The sequence below is a fragment of the Pteropus medius genome, unplaced genomic scaffold (assembly GCF_902729225.1).
Source record: "Pteropus medius unplaced genomic scaffold, Ma_sr-lr_union100, whole genome shotgun sequence".
Lineage (NCBI taxonomy): Eukaryota > Metazoa > Chordata > Mammalia > Chiroptera > Pteropodidae > Pteropus > Pteropus medius.
This window is the reverse complement of record NW_024349519.1, coordinates 11,340,328-11,347,420: the sequence shown is the minus strand read 5'-3', so window position 1 is coordinate 11,347,420 and position 7,093 is coordinate 11,340,328. Positions and strand designations below refer to the sequence as shown.

The 7,093-nt window shown below is 34.9% G+C and overlaps 1 protein-coding gene across 1 annotated transcript in view; it reads right to left on the bottom strand.

The window, feature by feature from the left end:
- Nucleotides 1-365: 365 nt before the first annotated feature.
- OVCH1 (ovochymase 1) overlaps nucleotides 366-7,093 on the bottom strand; it is a 53,542-nt gene continuing 46,814 nt past the window's right edge. Inside the window, 2 exon segments of the mRNA XM_039882861.1 lie at nucleotides 366-3,834; nucleotides 5,109-5,334. The gene's annotated coding sequence lies outside the window, so the exon portion shown is untranslated.

Sequence of the window (7,093 nt, the reverse complement as noted above, 5' to 3'; positions counted from 1 at the left end):
TTTGAAAGTGATGGAGACCTTTCAGGATACACCATGTTAAGCAAAGGGATTCTGGGTAGAATCAACAAAACTCCCATAAATTTTAAGATAATAGACATGGGGAAACATTACTCTGTTTAAAAGAGAGATTTGGGTGGGGGGACAGGTAGGAGACAGAGAAAACAAAGAGTTGCAGGGTATTTCCAAGGTCATATATTAGTGAAGTAATGTGGCTTAGTGCTTACAGATTTTATCCGCAAACTGCTGGTTCAAACCAGCTCTGCAATTTATTACCTATGTGGCCCTAGGCAAGTTGTTAAACCTCTCTCTGTGCCTCCAATTTCTCATCTGCATAATGAAGATAAAAATAATAAGATTTACACTGGATTAAATGAATTAATATAAAGTATTGTGTTTGTTAAAAATAAACCTCAGCAAAATTTTACAGCTAATTATTAGACAGATGATTTCTGAAAACTTGGAGAAGGACTCAGTGGTCATGCGAAGCCAGCATGGGATCCTTAACATGCCACATTAAATTAAGCTAATCTAATTTTTGAAAGAGATAATTAGATGGTGGCTAGGGGAAATGAGATAAATTGAATGAATCTTGATTTCAGGGAAGCACTTAATAAAGTATCTTACAATGTCCCTGTGAACAGATATAAAATGTAAGTGGATGAGAAGTTTCACAACTGATTAAATAACCATACAATGCTAAAACCTGGAGGGAAGGTTTTAATGGTATGAAAATGGTTCTATCCTTGGTTCTGTCAAGTACAGTATTTCAATTAATGACTAAGGAATACAAATAACACATTTAAAAATCTGTAGGTTTAAGATGGGCAGTGATTAGATGAGAAGTAAAGGACTAGTTTAAACATAGAACTTAGAGATCATTTAGTTTAATCTTTCATCTAACACTGAGTTCATTCTAAAAAAAACCCTGGACAAATGATTACTAGACTTAAAAATATGACATAGACCTTATGAGCATTTTCTCTTTTTGAACAGTTCTAATTGCTAGGCTGTTCTTTCTCATCAACATGATCAAAAAACATCAAAGTAATGACTGCCACATGGTTCGTACAGTGGCCCAAAACATAAATTTTTGAATCAGAATGCTTGGGTTGAATCTTACTTTCTCTACTTTCTCTACTATGTCACTAGGGGCAAGTTACTCAATCTTTTTGTGACTTGGTTTCCTTATATTTAAAATGAGAATAATATAACCTACTTCCATAAGATTGTTAAAAAGATTAAGCGAGTTATAAGTTCTTAGGACTATGCCTAAATAATGGTAAATACTCAATAATTATTAGATATTACTAGGCAGAATGAGTTTCATATGTGGCCTGACTGTATGAGAATTCCATAATTATTTGAAAAGAAGAATTATAATCCTTCTGCCTTTTCTTTTCTCCAAGCTAAACATGCCCAAGTGTCCATGTCCTTCATCATCCTTGTCATTATGCTCTATGGATGTGTTCCAGTTTGCCAGTGTTCCTCAAAATTGTTGCTTGACTGAGTATGATACTTAATAACCAGTATGGCAGGGCAACAGCCAATAAGATTGGGCATTGATTGTGAAGATTTGTGAGACTGATCTAGTGCATGCCAGTTAAGTGCCAACACTGAATTTGACCATACAATGGAACTATAATCTCTTCATCTTTCAATTCTTTACTAACACTGCTCTGAAAAACTACAATCATTTGACACCGCTGAAATTTTTATTTTGAACATCCCACTTTCTAAATCATCACTTTCTATCTATTCAACTCTATTAATATTTCCCTGCTATGTTTTATGTCATCATAATCTTCTAGCCATTGATCCCATAAACATTCTAAATCCATCGGCCTCTAGGTGAGAGATTTCCCTGTTCAGGGAAGCACAAAAATTGGGGCAATAGCTAAATTTCTTGTTTGACTTTGTTTTAAATGATGGGTAATACTAGAACATGTTTGAAACCAATGAGAATGATAGAGGAGATTGATGATGTGGGAGAAAGGCTAACTAAAGGAAATTTGTGAGAAGCTAATAACTCTCAAATTTAACTTTTGGCCCAAACATTTCCTCTAGCTTGAGTTCCACCTCCAGTTATCTATTGCTAGCTCTATCTGGATGCAGCATAGCATTAAAAGTTTAATATGGCCAACCAATCTATTTCTCCCTCCAATATTTCCCATCTCTATAAATATCATCTCCAACATCTCACACCATAGGCTTGAGTCATCCCCGATTTGCATGTTTAGTTCCATATTCAATCTACCAAGAAATCCTATCAATTTTATCTCCAAATCTGCCCACTTCACTTGCACACTATTGTTGCCATCCTCCTTTTATGACAAAATATTCTATTGTCTAAAATCATTAATAGAACTTTCTGCAGTGATGGAATGTTCTATATCGGTACTGTTCAGTATGGTGGTCACTCACTACATGTAGCAACTGAGCACTTGAAATATGGCTAATACCACTTTTATTTATTTTAACTAATTTAAATTTAAATAGTAGCACAAATTGGACAATGCAGGTCTAGACTACCACAATAGCTTCATAACTGTAGACATAATTCACCCTGTCATCCTAAAATCCACTCTCCACACAGCAGTCAGAGCGGCTCTCAAATTACTCACTTGTCAAAAACCTTTAATGACCTCTCACTGGATTAGAATAAAATTCAAACTCATTACCATAGTCTAAGCTACACAATAGAGCAAAGCCTTTATCTTCCACAACCTCACCTCATTCCAGTCTGTCCTTGCTCAATCTCCAGCCACTGTGACCTCTGACAGTTCATCGAGTTACAAAGATCTTCTCACATTCAAGGCCACTTTTTTCATCAAATATTTACTAAGTGTTAGGCAGTACTCTAAACACCCCCGATACAGCAATGAACAAAAGAGTGACTAAGCCTTGTTCTAGGGAAATTTTCTTTCTGGTGAAGAAAGATTGTAAACAAATAAACAACTGTATATCTACTACGTCATGATAAATGCCAAGAAGAAAAGGTATGTGGGGGCGGGGAGGGCTGTTTAGATTACATGATAGAAGAGGCCCGATATTTACTGTTAAATAGTATTATTTTTTCTTCTTCATTGTCTGTCCACCCAAGTAACTTACTATTGCATCTCCAGTGTACCCAATACATTAGGAAATGTTCGGTAATGAATGGCTTTAACATTTACATTTAAAATGGTGGTTATTAATTACTGATGTCTTTCTTACACAGGGTAAATGGAAGGATAACCAGATGAACCTTAATTCTGCTACCTTATTGTCATTAAAATGCTGTAAAAGCATTGCAATGGAAACTATTTGGTGGCTATCTACCACTCCATTTACACTGACATAAATAATTAAAAACTAGCTAAAAACTGGTGAATTCCATCTAGGTGAACAAAAAGATTTAGTAAGAAAAGATAACTAAGATAATGCAGACAATGTGGTTCTGTATATGGGATGGCCTTCTAACTAGCAATGGGGCTCTACATTCAACAATTTAAAAATCCTTATAGAAATAGAACATCTCATTGAAATAAAATTTTAGGAGTACAAAGAAATAAAATTGTATGAAATAAATTGTACAAACTAGTAAACAAATGGTATTTTCCTCGCTTTTACATAGAATCATAAAAGGTAATTATAAAAATACAAATTATCTCATTTGTAATCATTTGATATCTCTAAATTTTTGATTGATCAGAACTTTTAAAGAGGAATAATGTTGCCATGTTGAAGAGTCCTAAGAATAAGAAAGAGAAAAGCAGTTTCTGAAACTGATGTGACACTAACAGCTAGACCATGTTGTTCTCCTGTTGTACACCAACAGCAGACAGGACTCTGAATCTGTAATAAGATGAGACAAAAACAAGGTCATGGGCCACCACCAAAATATCAAACATCTCTCTCCTGCCCCAATCCCCCCCTCCCTCTCACTCAATACACACCTTATAAGGGGAAGAGAGATTGCTACTGCTTTACCAATTGTAGTTTTATTCTTTTTCGAGTCAGGTCTCCCTGTGATTGAGATATCCCATTAAAATTCATTACTTACTGACAGTAACAAACCTAGAGCAAAGTCTACTGCCTTAGACTTTTATAGAATTACCTAACTGAAGTCCAAACCTTATTAATAGGCTCTTCTTAATACCCTCTAACTGAGATCCCATGGTTTCCCATAATGTGTGTTCTCTCTCTCCACCATGAGTAATAAATTCAACTTGTTCAACTATAGATATGTTCCAGGAGTCTTTGGCTGAAAGGCTTTGACAAGAGTTACAGTGGCAGGGTCTGAGGCCTCAAATTAATCTTAAGGAGAATAGCTTGAAATTTTGTATCTTCCCTTCCCTCATATTGTAATTGCTTTAGAATCCTTGATAGGAATCAAATTCACTGATAAGAAAAAGTTGGGTAACTTCGTAATTCAAAGCAAATTGCTAAATTTATTGGTGTTATAAATCCTGGACTATCACAAAAGAGGTCAAAGTCTCTGGAAAAGATAGTATCAAAAACTCTCCTCTTGCCCTTTGTGACAAGTGGATTATAATGGTGTCCTAAAAGAAGGAACTTAGAGGAAACTGGAGAGGGTGATGCAATATTGGCTTGCAAAATCTTTGGAAAAGTTTCTGTCTGAGTCGGTCTCAGAGTAGGATATTGCCTGACATCAAGCATTACGGACACCAAGTGGTCAAGAAATCTTTAAAGATTATTTAATCTAATTGGCCTCTCCCTCTTCAAATTACCCTGGGTATAAAGTGGCCATCTTCACAGTGAAGATGAAATCTGAGGAAACTGATTTTCAAAAAAAGTTACCTAAAATGCAGTTTAGGAAATAACACCTTTAAAAACATATGACCTCTTGAGAAAAGCCAAGTTAGAGTGCTCTCTAATGGTAAAAGGAAATAGGAATCACTATACCAAAATCAAGAAAAGTTGGATTAAAGGTCAAGATCCAGTGAAAGTGGTCTTATAGTCATCCCATTGTGCTCTGGGATTCTGATTAGGATCAGAAAATCACTGACAGCAAAGAATATTGTTCTCAAGACAATTGTAGGTCATATGTTGATTATATAAATTCTTAGTGCCACTTAATGTAGGTCATTTAAGAAAGATCAATTTACCAAGTAATCTTGATTGTTGATCTGGTCCATCATAAATATTGACGCAATCGCATGCACAGTACCAAGATTCCTCTATTATCAAGTCTTCGATCACTGCCTTAATTTTATTTCCAGACATGGAATAAAAAGTCCAAGTACAGTTCAGCATGTTTTGATAAATATTAGGATAATTGGGAGGTGTGATTTCAGTAGAATTAACTGGAACCAAATCCAATACAGGACATCCCTGAGGCAAAAAATAAATAAATAAATAATAAATAACAAAATAATCAAAAAACTGTTACTTCTTGAATCTAGCTTTAATGTACTTACTTATACAAACTATAATGTACTTTTATTAATTTCTATCACTGTTTCTTTGCATTCTTAGTCCCTTATATATAACGAAACAGAATTTAAACAATTTTTGTTTTGAAAAACTGCCTCCCTGTAAATAAGACAGACTGAAGTTCTTTGACTTCAACAAACTGAACCACTAAATCACCAACTTTTACATTTCAATGTAGTTTTGTTGCTCATATGTAATATATAAACCTTATTTAATATTCACAATCACTAGATTTTAGCATCTTCAATCTAGAGATGACTGAACTCACTGTGGAGAGAAAAAGGGCCACATACTAAACTTGACAAGCTGAGGGGAGGCCTGCATGCTGGGCCTTACAAACTCAGAGACCAAAATTAACCACATAGGATAGTCGGAACATAAAAATTCCTAACTAAAAGTGAGTCATGGTGGGTAGTCACATCCTTGGCCTGTAGCTTCCTTGACAAATGTCTATCTTTATTTTAAGTGAGCTATCTATTGTCTTTTTGCATCTAAGATAACATACTCTTGAAATGTCAGAGTAATCCCCCTTTTCCAGACCCCTTAGGGTACAACCTCTTATCAGAGCACAAAATCACAGAACCCCTCACTTTTATCTTGTTCCCCAAATACCATCTCTATGTACTGTAAATGTTAAGTATCCTGTACCTACCAATGTAAAATAAGTATGTGTCTCTCTGTTTCACTTTTTATCCAACTACAGAGATTTCTCTGCTTTGCTTTCCCCTGCCCCCTTAGTCTACCACCAATAGATTTCATGTAATCCTCCTTATGTCTCTTCCTTTGATACTAATGTAAAATAAGTTGCAAAACTGCCATTCTCCAAAGCATTTTCTCAGTCTTTTGAGATTTTTGCTTCCTGGCAATTGCTGTCACTTTGGCTCAAATAAACATTAAAATTCTCTACAGATTTGGACATTTCTTAAGTTGACACCACACGTGACATTCAATTTAGGACATAAACATCCTAAGACTTTTAGAACTTCCCTAAATTTGCAAATACCACAGTAATATTTTATTTCCCTCACAAATGTAGTAAAAAAAATGATATAAAAATATGAGTAAAGAACAGGCAAGCAGGTTGGGAAGTATATCTAGGTACTTGGTTAGACTAAATCCATGAGTAAATTATGTACTCCTAAAATTCAGCCTCACAGCATGTCCAATTCAAATGACAAACATTTATTAGGTAGGAAAATTTGGATCACTCTCAGATAGTTAAAACCAGGACATTAAAGTTCACAAGGGCGAAGGACTTACTAGAAAGAAAATTGACGAATCCAATCACATTTTTGGCCTGCTCCAAATGCTCTAGGTATTAACCAGCCTAAAATTAATGCCATCCAAAAATTGATTTGTTTCATCTATAATCCTAACTCTTTAGGTTCAATACACAATGGTACAGTAAAAGGTGGGAGATTAGGGATGGGACGGAGAGACGGAGAGACACAAAATATATAGAATGTCAATAAATAGACTTAAAATATCTAGGGGAATTCCCATAAACAAAACAGATGCATTTATTATCCATTAATTGGATAAGGTGCTGGGTTCCTCCTTGCTCTACTCCCTAATCTGCCTAGGTCTCCATCACTCTCAAAATTTATCACTAAAAAAATTAATACAAATCCGTATTTCATTATAAAGTAACTAGAAT